This window comes from Rhinatrema bivittatum, chromosome 3 (assembly GCF_901001135.1).
Source record: "Rhinatrema bivittatum chromosome 3, aRhiBiv1.1, whole genome shotgun sequence".
Classification (NCBI taxonomy): Eukaryota; Metazoa; Chordata; class Amphibia; order Gymnophiona; family Rhinatrematidae; genus Rhinatrema; species Rhinatrema bivittatum.
In genome coordinates this window covers 451,183,197-451,207,103 of record NC_042617.1, presented here as the reverse complement: position 1 = coordinate 451,207,103, position 23,907 = coordinate 451,183,197, and positions in this window count along the sequence as shown.

Genomic DNA, 23,907 nt, shown 5'->3' with positions numbered 1-23,907 from the left:
AGCTCTTCATTTTCCTCCGAGCCACGCTGCAGTCTTCTTTTCTTCGGGCCGATGCCGAGCGCACTAGCGTGGCCTCTTCTTGCTGCGCTCGCACCCGATACTCTCCACTTCCTCTTCCGGGCCGCGGGCCGGGGGGGGGGGCGGGAAGAAGAGAGAACGCCAGTGCCGCTGACTCCAGCTGTCCTACTGCGTTCCGCCCGGGCTGACAGAATTTTAAGCCCGGGCGGAGGAGGACCGGGGAGCAGCTGGGTCAGCGGGGAAAGTGTGGCGACTGTCTGCGAGCCAGATGCAGCCCTCAAAAGAGCCATATCTGGCTCGCGAGCCATGGGTTCCCGACCCCTGGTTTAGAAGAACCAGTGATCGCCTACGGCTCCTGTTCCTGAATATACTGAAAGTTCTCTGTGGCATAGAGACCATTGCAGACATCTACTATTGTGAGTGTACCATCTTGTATCCAGTATACCCTGTCTACTCACTACTTCTAGTCTCTCTCTACAGCTCAGCGACCCAGAGATTATATTCCAGTATCAGAAGGACTTCAGCCCTACCGGACACCTCGACTCACTACTGCCACCACTGGTGGTCCAGCTTCCAGCTTAATAAAGAACTATTTGTGTTTACTTCATATTCTAGCCTAGCCGGTGGTTCCTCTCAGGATCTCCTCCTGGGGGCGCTGTCATCTGCCATCGGCCCAAGGATTCACCATTTCCTCCAAGTGGTCATTCCTTACACTACTATCACTCTGTGGGAACCAACCACTACCGACCACTAACACCACTTATGGAAGTATTATATAGATAGTTACCTTCTCTTCTATGGGACTTGCCAGCAGCCTATATATAACAGATTGCTACTCCGTAGCAGAGGCATGATAGATTGCTATCTCAGTAATGAAGTACAATATACCTATTGTTAGCTCCTCTCCTCAGAAGAGTATCATTCAACAGATTACCAACTCCTCTTCCTTGGGGAATTGATCCAAAACAGATTGCTACCTCCTTCCCTTACAGGAGCATCTAACAGCAATTCGCTACCAGATTACTAACTCTGCCCTCCTGGTGGGGTCAGCACTACAGATAGCTAACTCCTCCTCTCTGGAGGAGCAGATCATGACAGATTGCTACTCCTCCCCCTTTCAGGAGAAAAGCAGAACAGTTTGCTAACACCGCCCTCCTGGCGGGGTGAGCGACAACAGATTGCTAACTCCTCCCCTCTGGAGGAGGAGCATGTAACATTCATCAAACAGAATGAAACAGTTTGACCATAAATTGGGGTTCATTGAGCCCTATGTCAAAAAGTGATCAAAATTTATATTTAGTGAAGTAATGCTCCTTCTGCTTTTCTTAGGTATTGGATCATGTCATGTGGCAGATATCGTCTTGTCTTGTACATTTGGTCTTAAATGCTGATTAACTACTTCAAACAGGAATTGTTCTGTTTTCTGTTGTTTATATCAAGAACTCTAATGTTCTTGTCATTTCCCAAAGCAGAATGCTTGCCACCTGACAGCACAGTAATGTGTTTTCCCAGCTCTCAGCTAGTCAGGAAAAAAACAGTTCTTTGACAAGGTTAATTATCCAGTGACTGTTGAATATTAGTCTTATAGTATGAGGTTTGACATATGCTGCCAAATTAAACCCTGACATACATACAAAAAATCAGAAAGGAATTTAAGGCTAAGTTAGCATAAATTTGTTTTGCTTTGATTTAATTGATTGATTTGCATTCTGATTTAACAGTTTATATGCAACTATTAAAAGATAGAAAGTGGTCACAAGAAATGTGAACTGACAGGATGAATTACTTTAAGATAAAAAAAATTTGTATATTAGTGACATTCATGCAATGCAAAGCTATGTCTTATTGTATTAGCTGGAAGTCATTCCCACAAGGAACAATAAATTTGACTGATTTATCATGCAGTAATTACTAGTGGCACTATCATCATTCAATATTGTGAAGATGTTGAAATTAATGATTGTCACTTCTATATTCTATATCTTTTGCTTTGTAAGTGCTACTATATTTTTGCCATGTCTAAGGATGTACAATGCTTGATAAAGCACAGTGTTTGCAGTTTAAAACTGATGGCAATCCCCAGTCAGACTACACACTTGGACTGGGCTGCAACATTGCCAATGACTTCAAAGGAACTGACCATGTGTTGCCTCAGCAACTCACTGTTTGCAGTGAGATGTCACAGATTGTCAGCAATTTTGCAAAGGCAGCATCATATATTCATTGTCACAACATTATTGATGGATTTTGTTTTATTGTACCCAAAGTATTATACTTTGGGTAACAATTGCCTAGTCATCATTATCCTATAATGCTTATTTCTTTAATTCAATTATTATTAAAACAGTAGTCTTCCTGGCTGCAGCCCTACCACTCCATAACTGTCTCTCTTGTGTTAAATTCTGTTTGAATTAAAATATGTACTTTAAGGTGAATTTTCAAACGTTCGCACGTGTAAAAATTAGCATATACACATGTAAATATTATGTGCCCATGTAGATGCTATTAATAAAGCTCAACTATAAACACATAAATAGGGTTCACAAGTAAATATAATGTGCAAAAAAAAAAAAAAAGGAGGGTCTAGGAGCATTCCAGGGCTGGGCCAACAGTTAATGCATGTCAGTTGATATTTTATAAGAGACTCGTACATGTATAGGTGGCCGCTTACTCACATATATTTACACCTGCTCATTATTTATTTATTTATTTATTTATTTAACACTTTTTTATACCGACCTTCATAGTAATAACCATATCGGATCGGTTTACATAGAACAAGGGAATAACAAGAGCAATAAATAAAGTAAAAACCAATAGAGGAGAATAAGGCAAAGTTACATTTAACAAGGAGTAAAAAACTTGGAGGCTTAAAAAGCTGGAAGAAAGGTAAGGCAAGTAGTTATCTGGCATAAGTGATATTAAATGTCTTCATTGTGAAGTACTGAGTAGGTGAAGAGTCTGAGAGAACAGAGGGATGTTCAGATTGAAGAAATAGCAGGGTTTCAATAACCTGCACATGGACTGGGCAAACTGGTGGACTAATTGGTGAAAATGTTCAAAATGGTAATTTCCTTTAGATTTTACAAAGTTTACAGACTTAAACACTTAACATATGACTTACGGGGGGGGGGGGGGGGGGGGGGGGGGTTAAGTGCTATTTAAAATATGTGCATAAAATCTCCACGCATATATTTTTTAAATTAAAAGTTAAAATGCACATGTACAACAGTTTACCACCACATAGCCAGATAAGTCAGACATATCTGTCTAAGTGGTAGCTTTGCCGCTAAGTAAGATTACCAGATAAGTCTTGGACTTAGGAGTTGTAGCTAACTTCCCCCAGAAACATTGGGACATTAACACATGTGAATGGGGCAAATGTTTGGTAGTGCAATTTTGAAAATAGCAGCTGCTGGGCCTGGAGCATAGGCGTGCTCTGGGCTCCCACTGGACCTCCAGGGCAATTTTTGTAAGACGAGGGGGGAGGGGAGTCTAGGTGTGGGCTAGGGTGGGTGTTACATGCTTTGGGGAATGAATTTTTTGGATTAAAGGGAGGTTGGGGGTGTGGGAGCAGAGCCTGGAGCCATATTAAATATTTATTTTTTCTTATATTTGAACAATGACTTCCTCCAGGGGTGGTTTGGGGGGGTAGGGGGAGGAGGGGAGGGCAGAGGGTCTAGCAGACCCCTGGGATTTTTCTGTACTTTCAGGAGGGTTTACTCGGGGCTGTCAGTCCCTTTAAGTGATGGTATCCCTACACCATTGCATGAAGTTTAAGGACATTTACTGCTGCAGTATTTTTTCTTGTAATATTTAACCGCAAGGAACCACAAAGTGGCAATGCCATTTACCAAGGCTTTGTGACTCCTATGGTATTTCTCCCTTGGGGAAAAAGACTGTACCTTAGTGAATGAGCCCCTAAGAAGGAAATACAGTTCAGAGAAACATTTCCTCTTGGGAAGATCATACTAGCAGGCAGCACCTTCAAGTAACACACTTCTGCTCTGCTGATATTGACTGTGTATGGCACATAAGTGCACCTTCTATCAAAGAAGTTATGCAAATTCTTCAGTGGTATAAAAAAAGTATAATTGCTTTGTTTTGGGAAAAGTTCTATACCAACTGTAATAATAAGGTGGGATTTGGAGAAAATATATCTAACTTCTGCTTCCCCTCTGTGGGTACATGGGCACAAGAAAGAGTCAGGTTTTTGGCGTGGAGGAGAGCCTAATGGTTACAGCAGTATGCTTAAAAACAGGGACACCAGAATCCAAATCCCACTAATGCTCCATGTCACCTTGGGCAAGTCACTTCACATGCCATTGCCTCTGTACTGCCCCTCGCTCTCGATCTCTAGCTTGAATGTCCAGTCAGTTGAACCCTCTTCCCAACTTCTGTTACCAGAGAAAACTCATTTATTAGAATGATGAAAAATCCAACACTCATGGAATGAGAAGGTTTCAAGAGTAGTCATACGGATAGAAGGCACTGTTACAGCTGTGTTAAGTTCTGTCTTGAAACCCAGTAGTCAGAAGCAAACAACTGGAGCTATAGGAGAAGCTGTGGAATATGAATGATGAAAAGAAATGCTTCTACAGAGTTTGAGGCAGGTTTCAGAAAAAGCTGTTAGCTTACCAAGAGCCTTAAGTACAGAAAAATCAGGGTACTTCCAGGAAGTAAATTGTCCCAGGTTGCTTTTGTTCAAGGGACCAATAGGAAGAGGAGAGGGGCACAGAGAGAGAGAGAGAAAGAGAGGATGCTGGAATAGATCCAATAAGAAGTTCAGAAGCATTAAAACAGAAACCATTCAAGATAGAGAATGTTGTGTCTGTGCATCCTTGGGCTGAGGCAACATTGGCTCTACCTGTAGGGAGGAGCCCTGCAGGTTCTCACTGTCAGCAGGCAGAATCAGGCAAATGTGAGATCAGGCAGGACCTTCACCTTTACCAGCCCACATTCCTTCAGGTGCCAGAACCAGTAGGACTTAGGTGAAGGTCTCTGCTGGTTACTGGAGATGTGATCCAAGGCAAGGCAGAGGTTATAGGCAGGCAGTGAGTAGGTGTGTCAGGGTCTGGGCAAGGATCAGAAGCAGGAAGCAGTCAGGTGTATCCAGAGACAAATGCAGAGGTCAAGCCTGGTATCCATCTGAGGGAGAGGAAGAGAAACGGACAGGGCTGAGACATACAGGCAGGGCAGGCAGAGAGGAAGACTGGAATAGGCTGAAGATGAAGACTGGAACAAACTGAAGAGGAAGATTGGAACAGGCTTGGGAAGCAACATGCACTACACTCGGTAGCTGGACCTGTCACTGAGAAGAGTTGCTTCTGGGGAGCTGCCCTTATATAGGGCACTGGTGGTGATATCATCAGTAGGGGCTGTGGGGACTTTCCTACCTTCCGGTTAATGTGGAGAGATCGTGCATGTGCACCTAAGGAGAGGTGCTGTGCATTGTTATCAGCAGCGTCCTGCTATGCTGTGTCTGGTGATGAGTTGTGGCATTTCACTGCATCAAGGAGCAACATGGCCAGCCTAGATCCTGAGGAAAGGGCAGCAGTTCATGGGGTTAGCCTGTGGACCGTCAAACACAACAGAGAAAACGTGTAGCCTGGAGAAAATTTAGGTCAAGCAGTCTCACAAGATGACACAGGGTGGCAGTATACTAAAGAAACATACATAAACACTGTGGAGACAGAATACTCCCCACTTGATATCACAGATATCACTATTATCAAACATTATTCATATCAAGTAACTACCAAAAAACATGCAATGGTCAAAAATGTTCAAGTACTTTCATGAGACATAAGGAGCATTGAATTAGTGACAGGACTGATGAATGTCTTCACTTCTCCTTGTTTTGCTGTACACAATGCAGGATGATATTCTCAGAATGAGAGAGCTTAACAGTTCTGCATGGCTTTGAGCAGAGATGACAGTAGTAACAAGCATTTGTTGTACTGTCCAAGGTTTGACAAAAAGAGACAAAATGTGGATGAGATGTTCCATAGACTGTCTCAGTGCTGACCACCTCAAAGCATGGTCAAATTGGTGTGCTCCCAATATTTCTTCAGGAACGATGGTAGTGGCAAGCATGGTTATCTGTGGGAGGATTTCTGTGTATGATCCAGGATTCATGAACTCAAAGAAGTCTGGGAATCTATTGTTGCTATTTGTATGGGAAATGGGAAAGAATTCCCTGTGAAATTGCCCTTATTTGTCATGTTTTGCGCATTCATTTAAAATGAATGCACATCCCTAGAAAGGAGTCATGTTCACATTCCAAATCTTAAGTAAGGATAAACCATATACTTTTTGTATAGTCTATCCACACTCAACAATTTTTATGATCCACTTTGGTTTGTGGCTCTAGCCATGGCTCTAGCCGCGTTGTCTGCATCAGGTGAGCTGCTGAGACGGATCTCAAGGTGTGGTCTGCTGGTTCTGATCAATGGGCACATAATACAACTGCTCTGGTCATGTTGACTTCCTGATGCACTCGAAGCTGTTGCTTACTTATATGTAGAATCTTCAAGTTTGGTTGTATATGGAGCCCTGCACTACTTTGTTGTTGGTGTAGAACTTGACCTTGCCTGGCTGAATGTCTGTTTCACTTAATATCAGTTCTGCTATTTCTACTGCCAATACTGTTCTACATAATTCAAGTTGTGGCATAGTGTGATTACGATGAAGTGCTAATTTAACCTTGCCAAATCCTATGTGGGATCTGCCTTCTACATCTGTCATATTTACATAGGCCATGGAAGCTATAGCATTTACAGAGGCATCTGAAAAGACATAAAGTTCTTTGTAATGAGCTGCAATGAAAGATACAGAGGTATACATACATGGAATCTGAAGTTGCTCAAGATCTCACAGGGAAATCTTTCAAATTTCCCATTCTCATTTCTTCTCCGAAGGCAACAGGGCATTCTACTCTTTTGTCTCTGATGAAAGCCCTTTTAATAAAGACCTAACTTGTATGGTGACTAGAGCCACAAACCAAAGTGGATCATAAAAATTGTTGACTGTGGATAGACTATACAAAAGGTATATGGTTTCTGCTTACTTAAGATTTGGAATGTGAACATGACTCCTTTCTAGGGATGTACATTCATTTTAAATGAATGTGCAAAACATGACAAATAAGGGCAATTTCTTTTATTTGGGAGGCCCCGAAACAAATTGAGGGCCCCCAAATGAAACAAACCTTATTTGTTGCATTTATTTAAAAAGAATGCATCTAGACCTGATGCCGAGGCCTTAAATAGGCCAAGGCCCACAGCAGAGGCAGTGGCCTAAGCCCAAGTGTGATGTTGAGGCCTTGGCCGAGACACTAGCCCCACAAAAATTTCACTTCCCTGATTTGTCAGGTATTTAAAGAAGCCACCAGGCCAATTCCCAACAGTGGAACCTAGGCCCAAACCCAGGCCTGATGCCAGGGGCCCAGCCCAGAGGCTGGATCCTGATGCCTGGACTTCGGCAAAGACCAAAGCCTGGGCCCAGGCCCAATGCCATGGCCCAGCCTGTAGGCTGGGTCCCAATTCCTGGATATAGGCCCAATGCCAGGGTCTGGCCTAGAGGCCTGGTCCCGATGCCTGGGACTTGGCCTAGGGTCAGGTCCAGATCGGAGCCCATGCCTCAGCAGCAACAACAGTATCTTCTTCTTTCTTCTTTCTTTGTAAAGTGATGGCATCTATTGGGGTCATAAAGGAGTTCATTAACTCCAGCACATTCACCCCAGTGGATGGCGCCATTTTGATATATGGCATTGCTGTACAATGAAGAAAAAAGAAGGCACCATCATTGGACCTACAAGGCCTGGACTTCAGGCCTGGGCCTTAACCTAGGCCAAGGGCCAGGCATGAGGACCCAACCTCCTGGCCAGGCCTTGGTGTTAGGCCTGGCTCTGGGCTGAGGCCCTGACATTGGGACCTGGTCTCTGGGTCTGGCTGCAGCATCAAGCCTGGATCCATCTGATGTCCTGGCATCAGGACCTGGCCTTAGGGCTGAACCCCAGCATCATGCCTGGTTCCGGGTTGAGGCCCAGGTGTCAGGACCCAGCCTCTGGGCCAGGCCTCCACATTGGGTCTGGGTCTGGGCCTGGACTCCGGCCTAGACTGAGGCCCAGGCATCAGGACCTTGCATCTGAGCCAGGTCGCAGCATCAGGTTGCAGCATCAGGCCTGGGTCTGGGCCCTAGCCTAGGCCCAGACCCAGGTATTAGGCTGGGCTCTTTGCTTTTGACCCAGGTCAGGGTTGAGGCCCAGACTTTGGGCAGCCACCGGGCTGGGCCACAGTGTTGGGTCTGGGCCCAGGCATTAGCCTAGGCTGAGACCCAGGCATCGGGACCTAGCCACCAAGCCAGGCTCCGGTGTCTGGCCTGGGCCTGGGCTGCAGCCAAGGTTGAGGCATTGGCCTTGCATAGGCCGAGGCTGTGTTTACAATGACCAACCATGTTCTTGGCCTACGCAGGTCTTAGTTTTTGGCCTAGGCCTAGGCATCACAGGCAGATCCCCACTGGGTAAGTAGGCGCTGGGGGTATCCTGGCACCAGCATTTTTCCAGGTGGGAGTGATTGGTGGTGGGGACAGGAGACCTTGAGAGGCCCTGTTTTATTTTCATGGTTCATTTTGTTTTTTGGGAGGGTTTTTAAATGTTTTATTCATTTTTTTCACAAGAATGAAATGAATCAAACATTTCATGAACCAAAGTTTGTGGGAAGAAAACCTCCTGACAACGAACTGAGAAATGAAAACATTTTTTTTTATCCCTGCACACCCCGTCTTTTCAGTCTATCTTAGTCCAAAACTATGCTGGATGATGGCATGTGATGGCATGTGAAATCCCAAATCTAAGTTTTTCAGGTCTTTCATATGGTCCTCTGAAGAAAATACTTTCATTACTTTCATACTGTTGGAGTCTATTTTGTGGATCCTCAGACTGGTCTCAACTGTTTTCTCTTTAACAAGTTGATAGCTGCTTCTTTTATGAGTATGGACTTAAGTCCATCATCAACATAAATGTCTCTTTCTATGAATTGTCTGGCATCTGTGCCATTCTCTTCTTTCCTTCTCATGCTATCCTCCTGAGTCCATAGGTGGCCACTGCAGGTGATGGATTGTTGCTGAAGACAAGCACATGCATCCTATACTCAACAATCTTGTTGCTGATGTTGTTATCTTGGTACCACAGGAATCTTAGCTTCTGTACTCTTCATGAACAATGAAACAATAAAACATCTGTTTTACTATGTTTCACTCCCAAATGATTGTTGGTTATGTCAGGCCTAGTGAGGAGGACATTGTTCAAAGAAATTCCTTTAAATTAAGCACTTGAATCAAATAAAACTCTGATTTGACCTGGTTTCTGAGGATGGTATACGCCGAAGTTAGGGAGATCAGAAACGGGGCTATGTCTGTGAGACCATTATCGAAGATGTACTTCATAAAGGTCATAAAGTGGTCCCTTGTCTCTGGCTTTCTTCCCGAGGTCCAATTTAGTGAGGTAAGCTGTGAAAGAACTTACTGTTTGTTGTTGGAAAGTTGATGTCTGGGTGTTCAAAATGGGAGTGGAGCTACCCAGCTGTTAGATTAATCCTTGAAGAATTCTTTGTCTATTATCTTCAAGAACTCCTTGTCCTCCATAGAAAAGGCAGGTTTGTTATCATTCTTTGTAGTTTGGAACACTGCATTACCCAGATGATTGTCCCAGTCATATGGTACGAGGGCTTCTACATAGGTCTGAAGATGATTGTTTGGTCACTTTTTATGGACAGGTATCTCTCTGATGAAGAAATGGTTCATCCTCCAGTACATTAGTGGTGAAGATAACAACAATGTACAGTTTACGCATTTTGGAAATAATTTTTAAAGAAGTTATGTGTGTCAGTGTAACATACAATTGTAGCAATTTTCAAAAAACCCATGGCATTTACATGTTTAAAATGCATTTACGCATGTAAAACCTATTGACAATTCAATGGCATATATTTTAACAATTTTCAAAAGCTCACTTATATGAGTAAATTGCATTTATACATATAAAATTCAGTTTAAGTGTGTACATTTTGAAAATTACCTACTACGTTAATACATACATCACTTACTATTATTCATCCTAGTTCAAGGCATTGCATGAACCATTGCACTACTAACAAACATTATGTAGCTCAGTACATCTCTGCCAAGAAGGAGTAGGATTTGGGCATTAGGATCCAAAGATGAGAAATGTTTAGCCATAGGCCTTAGATGGGGATGATGGCATAGGAATTTCTCTCCTGTTGTTCTAAATCTATGGGACATGGTGCTTTGATGCCAGAGCTGTAACATGCCTATGGCCAATATGGCCTCAGCCATAGGTGCCACTACCCAAAGGGCACCATAGTTCTGCTGGTGATGTCACTTATTGTTGCTATTGGGAGCGAAGCAGACTGAGTAGGAAAAGGAGTGTGGTGGTCCTGACAGAATCAGCAGCATGGTCAGCGGGATCTAATTAGGAGAAGGAGCACTGCATCCTTGCCAGAATCACTAGCGGGGCTTACAAGGAACAGTGCCGCTGACCTGCTGGAATTGCCAGTGGAGACAAAAGGGTCAAGGAGCACCTTGACCCTCCTGGAATCACAAGCAGAGCCTTAGGAGGAGAAGCCTGTGGCCCTGTCAGAATTTCAGGCAGGGACTTAAGAGGAGAAATCATGTGACTGGCTTTTCAGGAAGGAGCACTTGACCAGATCATGGTCAGCCTCTGCAGCCCCAAGAAGAAGTTCTAATGGCTGTGCAGGCTGAAGAAGGAGATTGCTTCTGCTGTTTCAAGAGGGAGAAAGTGAAAGAGAACATGTGTGTGTGTGTGTCTGTGTGTAAGAGAATGAAAGGAAGCATGTGTGTGAAGAGAGAGCATATGTGTGCATGAAGGTGTGTGTATGTGTTTGTGTGTGTATGTGTGCTAGAGAGCATGTGTGAGAAAGTTTGGAGTGAGAAAGAGTGAGAGGGAGCATGTGTATGTGAGAATGAGAGGGAGCATATGTGTGAATGCATGTGTGTGTGAGAGACAGCATGTGTGTGCATGCATGTATGAATGTGTGAGAATGAGAGAGGGCATGTGTATGGATGGGTGTATGTGTGAGACAGACTGTGTGTATGAAAGAGAGAGAGTTGAGAACGTGTGTGAGAGAGAGAGCATGTTTGTGTGTATAAGTATGTGTACAAGAATGAGAGAGAGAGCATATGTGTGTGTTTATGTGCATATGTATAATAGAGCATATGCATGTGCCTGTTGTACGAATGAAAGAGAGCATGCATTGGTGAGTGAGAGCATGTTCATTTGCAACTGTGTACAAGCGTGAGAGCATATGAGTGTGTGCCTATATTTGTGAGTGAGAGAGAGCATGTGTGTATGCCTGTGTGTGTAAGATTGAAAGAAAGTGTGTGTGTGTGTGTGTGTGTGCGCGCTTGTGTGTGTGAGAGTGAGAGAGCATACGTGTCTGTGTGTATGAGAGAGAGTAAGGGTGTGAATGTAAGAGAATGTGTGAGTGTAAGAGAATGAAGGTGAAACATACCGCCAGCGTTGATTTCTGCACCTGTGAAAATTCTAGCATTCTCTCTGGCATTGGCCACTTGTTTGCTTCCTGGTTGGCTTTAGCCTTCTTTATTTCCTGGTTTTATAGGTCCAGCAGTCTGGACTTTGTGTGGCTTTCCCTGAGGATGTCATCACTCTTCCTGCATTTAAGATTGTTCATTCTGTTGGGAAATGTCTGAGCAATAGGTTCTATACCTTGCCTGCCACCTGTCTTGAACAATGTTCTTTCTAAGGATTGGGTTGCTGTGTGCAAAAATTTTTGCTCGTGAGCAAAAATGTTTGGTTACATTATCCTGTTAGCGCTACTTTCTTTAATGCAAAAAGCCTATCAATTTTATGCTCACAGCAACCCAATCTTTAAAGGGAACATTCTATCCATTAAAATAATTGCCTAATCTAGAAACATAGAAACATAGAAATGACGGCAGAAGAAGTCCAAACAGTCTATCCAGTCTGCCCAGCAAGTTTCGCACTTTTTTTTTTCTCATACTTATGTTACTCTTGGCTCTTAGTAACCTTTTGGTTCTATTTCCCTTCCACCTCCACCATTAATGAGAGACCAGTGTTGTAACTGCTAGGGATGTGAATCGTTTTTTGACGATTTAAAACAATCGTCAGATATATTTTAAATCGTCAAAAATCGTTAGAGCCGCGATACAATAGCAATTCCCCCGATTTATCGTCAAAAAATCGTAAATCAGGGGAAGGGGGAGGGCGGGAAAACCGGCACACCAAAACAACCCTAAAACCCACCCCGATCCTTTAAAACAAATCCCCCACCCTCCTGAACCCCCCAAAATGTTTTAAATTACCTGGGGTCCAGTGGGGGGGGGTGTCCCGGCACAATCTCCCGCTCTCGGGCCACGGCTGCGTTAATAGAAATGGCGCCGGTGGCCCTTTGCCCTTACCATATGACAGGGCAAAGGTAGCGCCGGCGCCATTTTGGTTCCTGTCACCCGACGTCACGAGTGCAGGAGATCGCTCCTGGACCCCCGCTGGACCCCCAGGGACTTTTGGCCAGCTTGGGGGGGCCTCCTGACCCCCACAAGACTTGCCAAAAGTCCAGCGGGGGTCCGGGAGCGACCTCCTGCACTTGGGCCGTATTGCCAATATTCAAAATGGCGCCGGCGCTACTTTTGCCCTCACAGCTTTTCTTCCTCAGCACAAGAAGACCAGCAGGGCTGTGGCAGACCAGAAGAGGGCCAGGCCGTTGGCGGATCTCATCCTCCGGTGGCCCAGAAGTGAAAGAGGCTTGAGAGGCTGCTGCCAGCCAAAGAAAGAAGAGGAAGCCCATTCTCTTGCTCTTTATGTGGTGGCGTGTGCTATTCAAAACACGTGCAGCTAGCACATGCTCTATGCTGATCTTGCAATGCATGAGACAGCATTGAGTAAGTCTGTAATGGCCCCTCCAAGCACATTAACATTTGCCCTGGGTGTACCTTTAGTTTACCTAGAGCATTGCAGGTTATGTAAGTGGGCAGGAACCATTAACATGCAGTCCTTCTCTTTGAGGGTGTTGGAATGGCCATACCTTATGAGGCTTTATAAGCAACTCTTTCCCAGGTGCTCTGGGGTACTACAGTTTGGTTTTGGAAGTTAGAAGCTCTATCTTCATGCCTCTATCAACTGCAATCCATTTTACAAACTACGGGGACATCCTGGCTTGGAGTAACCAATATTTACAGAATTGTTTGTGGTTTCTATATCCACCAATGTCCCTCTTCTCCTTGGATCTGATTACACTGCGTGACCTACCAAAGCCTTATGCGGTATTCGTTGATGTTTTCAGCAAGAAATGGGCTGAGATCCTTCCACTTCATTGTTTTTATTATTGTGCTATAGGATTATCAAAGCCTAAAAGCCGTGACCATCAAGAACAAGTTCCCCTTGCCTCTGATTCCAGCGCTACTTGATTGCTTATATGGCGCTTTGATTTTCTCCAAACTGGACCTCCAGGGGGCCTACAACTTTGTGCATATTCGAGAGGGAGACAAATTGAAAACTGCCTTAAGTGCCTTTAACACCAAAGACAGGCATTACAAATACCTGGTGATTCACTTTGGTTTATGCAGTGCTCTGGCAGTTTTTCAGAACTTCATGAATGATATTTTAGAGATTTACTCTATACTTATCAGGGATGTGATCGTGTCCTCGATCGTCTTAACGATCGATTTCGGCTGGGAGGGGGAGGGAATCGTATTGTTGCCGTTTGGGGGGGTAAAATATCGTGAAAAATCGTTAAAAATCGTTAAAAATCGAAAAATCGAAAAACCGGCACATTAAAACCCCCTAAAACCCACCCCCGACCCTTTAAATTAAATCCCCCACCCTCCCGAACCCCCCCCAAAATAACTTAAATAACCTGCGGGTCCAGCGGCGGTCCGGAACGGCAGCGGTCCGGAACGGGCTCCTGCTCCTGAATCTTGTCGTCTTCAGCCGGCGCCATTTTCCAAAATGGCGCCGAAAAATGGCGGCGGCCATAGACGAAAAAGATTGGACGGCAGGAGGTCCTTCCGGACCCCTGCTGGACTTTTGGCAAGTCTCGTGGGGGTCAGGAGGCCCCCCACAAGCTGGCCAAAAGTTCCTGGAGGTCCAGCGGGGGTCAGGGAGCGATTTCCCGCCACGAATCGTTTTCGTACGGAAAATGGCGCCGGCAGGAGATCGACTGCAGGAGGTCGTTCAGCGAGGCGCCGGAACCCTCGCTGAACGACCTCCTGCAGTCGATCTCCTGCCGGCGCCATTTTCCGTACGAAAACGATTCGCGGCGAGAAATCGCTCCCTGACCCCCGCTGGACCTCCAGGAACTTTTGGCCAGCTTGTGGGGGGCCTCCTGACCCCCACGAGACTTGCCAAAAGTCCAGCGGGGGTCCGGAAGGACCTCCTGCCGTCCAATCTTTTTCGTCTATGGCCGCCGCCATTTTTCGGCGCCATTTTGGAAAATGGCGCCGGCTGAAGACGACAAGATTCAGGAGCAGGAGCCCGTTCCGGACCGCTGCCGTTCCGGACCGCCGCTGGACCCGCAGGTTATTTAAGTTATTTGGGTGGGGGATTTAATTTAAAGGGTCGGGGGTGGGTTTTAGGGGGTTTTAGTGTGCCGGCTCACGATTCTAACGATTTATAACGATAAATCGTTAGAATCTGTATTGTATTGTGTTCCATAACGGTTTAAGACGATATTAAAATTATCGGACGATAATTTTAATCGTCCTAAAACGATTCACATCCCTAATACTTATGTCATTGTCTACCTGGTTGACATCCTAATGTACTCGACCAATCTTCTCTCACATTTCTCTCTCATATCAAGACCATGCTATAACAAGTACATAATAAATGACTATGCCAAATTGAAAAAGTGTGTATTTGAACAATTGGAAATGTCTTTTTTTGGCTAAATCATCTCGGCACTGGGGCTCGAATAGACCCATCCAAAGTAGCAGTTATCACTAATGGCTCCAACCCATTGGTCTTTATTTATTTATTTAAAACATGCATAACTCATTGATATACAAAACTCGGTTAACAATATAAATCGCTGATATACAAAACTTGGCTAACAATCTCTCTTCCCTCTAAACTGTGCCCAACTTTTCTCACAGCTGCGTACAGCTTTTATCCCAGTGCGCAGGAAGAAGGAAGAGGGAGGACGAGGCCCTATAGGGAGAGAGAGAATTCAGAAATTGTGTGTGTGAGAGACTACATATGAGAATGAGAGCCTGTGTTTGTGTGTGTGTGCATGTCTGTGTGTGTGTGTGTGTGTGTGTATGTGTGAGACAGTATATAGAAGAGAGCTGGAGTAAATGTATGAAAGAAAGAAAGCATATGAAAGTGAAAACCATGTGTGAGAGAGACAGGATGCATGTTTGTGTGAGAGAGCATGTGAAAATGAGAGCCTGTATATGTGTGTGCAGATAATAAATTTGACCTCTCTATAGAATAAATTTTAAGAAGAGCTTATCAGACTTTATCATTTAGCATAACCTTTTCACCTGCCAACAACTTTATTTGAAATTTTATAGGCCTTTAATCAGCTAAATTATATTCTTAAAAATGTCTTTCCCTTTCCCTTATCTATGGGAGAGGGCCAGCATAGGGTTTACTCATAATACTCAATCCTTTTTTATCCTTTATTTACAGGAGGGTTAGCCTGAATGTAATAAATGGCTCAGCTCTTTATAGAATATGTTAAAAGATTTGTAGTGTAATTTTATTAATTAACAGTTACATGCTTTCAAAATGTCTTGCATTCCTGTTAATTCCAAATAAATACTATATTCACACAATCCTATGTGTTCCCTAGCTAATTATGTGTTTTTATACATTTACTAGGCCTCAAATTGAACTCTATTAGTACAGGTCCTTCTCTCATTGCTTCTTTCTTCAGTTTCTTCCTCAGTTCTAAGACTGTCAGCAGTTTTTTCTAAGTTGTGATGTCACAAATTTGATGATGTCAGTAAACATAGTACTAAAGCTATTGAGATAAGGTATATAAGATCTTAGTTTCTGCTTGAAAACCCTAATTGTGATAAGAATTTTAGAGGCCATTAGAATCTCTCTAAATAGAATTAATTTTAAAAACAAGTTGGTGCTTTTGTTGGCTGTGTGCACCCTTGAACCAGGGCAAGGAGTGGAGCCACCACTGAGGGAAGGCCCCAGTAGTTCTCGTCTCCGGGAAATGGTACTTGCGAGGAAGACCTGGCTGGAGCTTCATCTATACCAGCCCACGTTCCCCTCAGGTTGAGCCCTTGGGTGCCAGGGCTGGCAGGACTTAGGTGCGGGTCTCCTCTTGACGAGGGTCCAAGAGGGGAAGAGGTGGTGTCAGGAGGTCTGGGTCAAGGCAGGTGGAAGTCAGAGGAAGCTGTGGATGAACCAGGAGTCAGGGCAGGCAGCGAACCAGCAGTACGAGGAGAGAAGCAAAAAGTCAGGATGGGCAGCGGACAAGCGGAGTCAGGAAGCCAAGCCGAGGTCATAACCAAGAGGACAGTCTGAGGAGCAGGGGCTCAGGGTCAGGAGCACGCTGGAACTCGAGATCAGGAACTGCAGGAACTCAGGATCAGGAACAAGCAGGAACTCAGGATCAGGAATGAGCAGGAACTCTGGAACACAGCAACAACACACTCTCACGAGCAGGACCTGTTGCCAAGGCAAGGTGCAGGAAGCTGATACGGCCTTAAATAGCCCTGACCTGTGATGTCATCTTCGGGGGACGGGCCAAGGTTTCCCTCCGCGGCTCCTTTAAGTAGGGACGAGCACCGAGCGTGCGCGCCTAGGGGAGCACACGGAGAGAGGAAATTGGCAGCATCTGGTGCCGTGTGGGAGAGACACCACCACTGGATTCATGGCCTGGCTGCCCTGGGCTGTCGAGGAGGGAGTCCAGGTCGGGTGCCTGCCGGTGTGGGTAAGGGGGATTCCCAACAGCTTTGCCTAAAAGAAAGTGTTATTCCTCCAGTTTGTTCACCTCCCATTTGGTGTAAATTCCCAGTAACCATGGAGTTACTATAGTAATGGCTTCAGAATGTTTAGATTAACTAGTTTTTTCAAGAAACTGGGTCATGTTTTTACCTCAGCTCTCATTACTTTTTATGAGAAGAGAAAAACCCATTGGGGTAGATTTACAAAAACGGCGCGTTCGTGTACTTTTGTTGCGGCTCCAGGTCGGCCCCGGCCGCTCTGCCTACCTCCGCGGGCTTCCGGGTCTCCTCGGCCCTCCCCGGGCCTCCGGGGGCTCTTGCCGCCGCGCTCCCGGCCTTCCCGCGCGGCTCCCGGGCCTGCCCCTGCTTCTGCCACGCTGCCTCTGCACCGCCGGAGCAGCCGGCGTCTCGCCACGGCTGGCTCCGCCCCCTAGGGGCACACGCGCATCTCGGCCCGAGATTTAAAGGGCCAGGCGCGGGAAACTTGCCTTCTCCCTCCGGTGACGTCAGACGCTGCAGGGCTACTTAAGCCCTGCAGCTGCGCTCCTCCAGTGCCTTGCAACGAGGTTCCCAGGCTTGCTCCTGTCTCCAGTTGCTGCGTTCCTGCTGTCTCGTCTTCCTTTTGGCTCCTGACCCGGTTTGGCTTACGTTTCTTCTTGGCTTCTGACCCCGGACTGGTAATTGGATTTCTTCTGGCTTCTGACCTCGGACCGGCTTCCGTTGACCCCCTGGCTTCCGACCCCAGACCGGCTTACGTGGATTCTCTGGCTTCCGACCCCAGACCGGCTTACGTGGATTCTCTGGCTTCCGACCCCGGGCCGGCTTACGTGGATCCTCTGGCTTCTGACCTCGGACTGGCTGACAGTGTTCCATCGGTTCCTGACTCCGGATTGGCGAGCAAAGACCCTTCAGCACTCTACCTTGGACTGCAGCTGACCAGGCCCCCGTGGGCTCTCCTAAGTCCCAGCGGCCGGGTTCCTACGGGCTCCTCCTGGGGGGACTCTGGCTTCCAGGGTGAATCTCCTAAGTCCCAGCGGCCGAACTCCTACGAGCTCCTCTCGGGGGAGGATCGGCTTCCACGGCGAAGGTTCTCTCAACACAGTGCCAGCGCCTCCTTCACCGCCTTCCTCGCCAGAGCTCTTGGTCGCATAGAGCTCCCAGGATTCCACCTTCGGCCTGCCACTAGTCTGTCAGCTCCGCCTCCCGGTCGGGGTCGCTGCTACAAACATCTACAGCAGCTCCTCTTCTGGCTCCGATCGGCCCAAGGGTCCACGAATCCTACAGATTGCAAGGCCATGGACCCGGCGGACCTTGCCGGTCTAAAGGCCATTCCCGGCATAGCCCAAAAACTACAGCAACAGCAGTCCTGCCTGGATACGCTGATGTCAGCCGTCCAACGCCTGGCGGATCGCGTAGATGGGACCTCCGCAGCTCACTCCGCAGCATCCATATCTATGGTCAACCCGACCTCTCCTGTTCCTGTACAGATGCCTGCGCCCCCGAGGTACTCGGGGAATCCGAAGACATGCCGGGGGTTCCTCAACCACTGTTACATTCGGTTCGACCTCCTGCCTGCACAGTTCTCCTCTGACCGGGCGAAAACGACTTACATTATTTCGCTTCTGGATGGGAAACCTTTGACTTGGGCTTCCTCCCTGTGGGAGCGCCAAGATTCCCGCTTGAATAACCTGGTACAATTTGTCAAAGCATTCCGGAGGATCTTTGACGAACCGTCCCGTGCCTCCACAGCCGCCTCGGAGCTCCTCCAGCTGAAGCAGGGTAATCGTCCCCTTGAGGAATTTGCGATGGAATTCCAGACCCTGGCTACGGAACTGGCCTGGGGCGAGGACAGTTTGCATGGGATCTTCCTGGAGGGTCTGTCTTCTCGGCTCCAGGATGAACTTGCGGCAAGGGACCTTCCAGACGATTTACAAGAACTCATAGAACTCGCTGGGCGGGTGGACCGGCGTATCCAGCGCCGCTTCCGAGAGCGAAGGCCCGTCCAGGGATCCTCCGCTCGGCGATTCACCCCGCCTCAGGTCCGGTCCTCTCCCCCTGCAGCCACAGCTCCGGCTACAGAGGAACCCATGCAGTTGGGCCGTGGTCCTCTATCCTCCGAGGAACGTAGACGCCGACGTGCCCAGGGGCTGTGTCTCTACTGTGGGGGTCAGGGGCACTTTTTGGCCCGCTGTACCGAGCGTCCGGGAAACGCCCGAACCTAGAGCTCAGCGGGGAGTTGACTCTAGGCAACATTTCACCCAGCTCCCCATGTACCGTCCCGGTACGACTTTGTCTTCCGGAGGGAGGCTTTGATACCCTCGCTTTACTCGACTCTGGGTCCGGGGGGAACTTCATCCTCAGGGACCTAGTCGAACAACTACAGCTCAAGGTCCGCCCGCAAGACCCACCTGTGCGGGTTTCTTCCATTCAAGGGAGCCCACTTCCTGGTTTAATATCCACTCGCACCAGTTCTCTGAAGCTCCAGGTTGGAGCCCTCCACCAGGAGGAAATCTCGTTTCTTATTCTCGAAAAATCCATCCATCCGGTCATCCTGGGCCTACCCTGGCTTCGGAAACACTCTCCGGTAATTGATTGGGGTACCCTTCAGATTACTTCCTGGAGTCCTGCGTGCCGTCGGCATTGCCTTCCTGCACGCCCGCTGCGACCTATCGCACTCTGCACAGCTCCATTAACAGTACCTCCACAATACCATGCCTTTCAGGATGTCTTCTCAAAGGAAAAAGCAGAGCTACTCCCGGAGCACCGACCCTTTGATTGTGCAATCAACTTGCTACCAGGAACCACTCCGCCCCGTGGGAGAGTCTACCCTCTGTCTTTGCCAGAGACCCAAGCTATGTCCGCCTATATTAAGGAGAACCTGGACCGAGGTTTCATCAGACCGTCCAAATCTCCGGCCGGGGCCGGGTTCTTCTTTGTAGGAAAGAAAGACGGGTCCCTCCGCCCCTGTATTGATTACCGGGGCTTGAATCAAATCACCCGCCGGGACCGTTACCCGTTGCCTCTGATTCCAGAGCTCCTGGACCGCCTCCAAGGGGCCCGTGTCTTCACCAAGTTAGACCTCCGAGGTGCTTACAATCTCGTTCGTATACGCCCTGGGGATGAGTGGAAGACCGCGTTTAACACCAGAGACGGCCATTACGAGTACCTTGTTATGCCGTTTGGTCTCTGTAACGCCCCAGCGGTATTCCAAAACCTTATGAACGAGGTCCTCCGCGACTTCTTATACGCTTCAGTGATCGTATACCTGGACGACGTATTAATATACTCCCAGGATCTTAAGACACATCGAGAACACGTGCGGCAAGTCCTGCTGAAGCTGAGGGAGAACCACTTGTACGCAAAACTAGAGAAATGCCAGTTTGAGCAAGAATCATTACCCTTCCTAGGATATATTGTCTCCTCGACGGGCTTCCGAATGGATCCGGACAAGGTGAGCGCCATCAAGGGTTGGCCACAACCATCGGGACTAAAGGCGCTTCAGCGGTTCTTAGGATTCGCTAATTTCTACCGCCACTTCATTCCGCATTACTCCAGCCTGGTAGCTCCTCTGACGGCCCTCACGCGGAAGGGTGCAGATGCACGAAGCTGGCCCTCTGCTGCGACGCAGGCCTTCCAGGATCTCAAAGAGGCTTTCCTTCAAGACACTTGTCTTCGGCATCCTAACCCCCAACGCCAGTTTATAGTAGAGGTAGATGCTTCTGCTGTCGCGGTAGGGGCAGTGCTACTCCAAACCTCTCCCACTGGCAAAACCTGGCCTTGCTCATACTTCTCCCGCAAGTTTTCGCCGGCAGAAAGGAATTACGGGATTGGCGACAAAGAGCTGTTGGCCATAAAACTGGCGTTCGAGGAGTGGCGTCAGTGGTTGGAGGGAGCCCAACATCCGATCATTGTATATACCGACCATAAGAATCTGCAGTACTTGTCTCATGCTCAGAGGCTCAATCCCCGGCAGGCCCGCTGGTCCCTCTTTTTTAATCGGTTCGACTTCTCGCTTCGCTACCGACCCGCAGCCAAGAATGTACGGGCGGATGCCCTATCCCGCACCACCGAAGTTGACGACACTACAGAGACCCCTCAGTATATTTTGGATCCAGCCAAAGTCCTACTGGCAGCCACAGACTTAGGGCCCGCGGGGAGGACGGTGGTCCCGGTTCGTTCACGGAGGAAGGTTCTCGCATGGGCACACGACTCCCTGACGGCAGGCCATCCTGGGATTTCCCGAACCCTTGAATTGCTCACTGAGTTTTACTGGTGGCCACGAGTGAGGGAGGATGTTCGGCACTATGTTCAGTCCTGTCCCACATGCGCTCAGCAAAAACCCCCACCGGGACGTCCGTGGGGCCTACTCCAGCCGCTCCCTATTCCCGCAGAACCGTGGTCCCACCTTTCCACAGACTTTGTGGTGGAGTTGCCTCGCTCTGAGGGGAAGACAGTAATTTGGGTCACTGTCGACCGCTTTTCTAAGATGGCACATTTCATCCCCTTGCCCAAGCTCCCCACGGCTCCTGAGCTGGCTGACCTATTCGTCCAGCATATTTTCCGATTACATGGGCTGCCCTCGCATATCGCGTCGGATCGCGGTCCTCAATTTACGGCCAAGTACTGGCGGGCATTATGCAAGAAGTTTGGTATACAGTTGGATTTTACCACGGCGTTTCATCCCCAGGGTAACGGCCAAGTGGAGCGGACCAACCGGACGCTGAAAACCTTCCTCCGAACTTTTGTGGATGAGCTCCAAGACAACTGGGTCTCTCTCCTTCCCTGGGCGGAATTTTCTTACAACCGCCACAAGCACTCCGCTACAAGTCAGTCTCCCTTTCAGCTAGTTTATGGGAGGATCCCAAGACCTCCACTGCCGTTACCAGTACAAGTCGCGTCCCCCGCAGCACAACTAACAGCCAACCAGCTTCATCACCTTTGGAGTGCCACGAAGGAGAAGCTCCGCAAAACTGCAGCTTGCTTCAAGGCGTATGCAGACCGGTCTCGACGACCCGCCCCGGTGTTCCTCCCCGGGACGAGGGTATGGCTAAGCACGAAGCACATTCAATTGCGGACTCCCTCCATGAGGTTAGCACCACGTTACATTGGACCTTTCCCAGTGGCAGAACGCGTAGGGGCGGTTTCGTACAGATTGCGGCTGCCCTCCTTGCTTAAGATCCATGATGTCTTCCACGTGTCCCTCCTCAAGCCGCTGGTGCTCTCTCGGTTTCGGCCAGCTCCGCCAGCGCCCTCCAATGTTTCCTCGGATCCGGATGTCACTTACACGGTAAAGGAGGTCTTGGATGTCCGGTGCCGTCGCCACCGCTGGGAGTATCTACTGTCTTGGGAGGGTTATGGTCCGGAGGAGAATTCGTGGGAGCCTTCGTCCCACATCCTGGACAAGGACCTTCTTCGCCACTTCCACCTCCAGCATCCGGCCAAGCCACGACCCCCGGGGAGGGGGCGTACGGGAGGGGGTACTGTTGCGGCTCCGGGTCGGCCCCGGCCGCTCTGCCTACCTCCGCGGGCTTCCGGGTCTCCTCGGCCCTCCCCGGGCCTCCGGGGGCTCTTGCCGCCGCGCTCCCGGCCTTCCCGCGCGGCTCCCGGGCCTGCCCCTGCTTCTGCCACGCTGCCTCTGCACTGCCGGAGCAGCCGGCGTCTCGCCGCGGCTGGCTCCGCCCCCTAGGGGCACACGCGCATCTCGGCCCGAGATTTAAAGGGCCAGGCGCGGGAAACTTGCCTTCTCCCTCCGGTGACGTCAGACGCTGCAGGGCTACTTAAGCCCTGCAGCTGCGCTCCTCCAGTGCCTTGCAACGAGGTTCCCAGGCTTGCTCCTGTCTCCAGTTGCTGCGTTCCTGCTGTCTCGTCTTCCTTTTGGTTCCTGACCCGGTTTGGCTTACGTTTCTTCTTGGCTTCTGACCCCGGACTGGTAATTGGATTTCTTCTGGCTTCTGACCTCGGACCGGCTTCCGTTGACCCCCTGGCTTCCGACCCCAGACCGGCTTACGTGGATTCTCTGGCTTCCGACCCCAGACCGGCTTACGTGGATTCTCTGGCTTCCGACCCCGGGCCGGCTTACGTGGATCCTCTGGCTTCTGACCTCGGACTGGCTGACAGTGTTCCATCGGTTCCTGACTCCGGATTGGCGAGCAAAGACCCTTCAGCACTCTACCTTGGACTGCAGCTGACCAGGCCCCCGTGGGCTCTCCTAAGTCCCAGCGGCCGGGTTCCTACGGGCTCCTCCTGGGGGGACTCCGGCTTCCAGGGTGAATCTCCTAAGTCCCAGCGGCCGAACTCCTACGAGCTCCTCTCGGGGGAGGATCGGCTTCCAGGGCGAAGGTTCTCTCAACACAGTGCCAGCGCCTCCTTCACCGCCTTCCTCGCCAGAGCTCTTGGTCGCATAGAGCTCCCAGGATTCCACCTTCGGCCTGCCACTAGTCTGTCAGCTCCGCCTCCCGGTCGGGGTCGCTGCTACAAACATCTACAGCAGCTCCTCTTCTGGCTCCGATCGGCCCAAGGGTCCACGAATCCTACACTTTTGTTGGCGCTCCAGGCGCAAACAAAAGTACGCGGGATTTTAGCGGATACGCGCGTAGCCGCGCGTATCCGCTAAAATCCGGGATCGGCGCACGCAAGGCTATCGATTCCGTATAGCCGGCGCGCGCCGAGCCACACAGCCTACCTCCGTTCCCTCCGAGGCCGCTCCGAAATCGGAGCGGCCTCGGAGGGAACTTTCTTTTGCCCTCCCCTCACCTTCCCCTCCCTTCCCCTACCTAACCCACCCGCCCGGCCCTGTCTAAACCCCCCCCTTACCTTTGTCGGGGGATTTACGCCTCCCGGAGGGAGACGTAAATCCCCGCGCGCCAGCAGGCCGCTAGCGCGCCGGGCCGCGACCTGGGGGCGGGT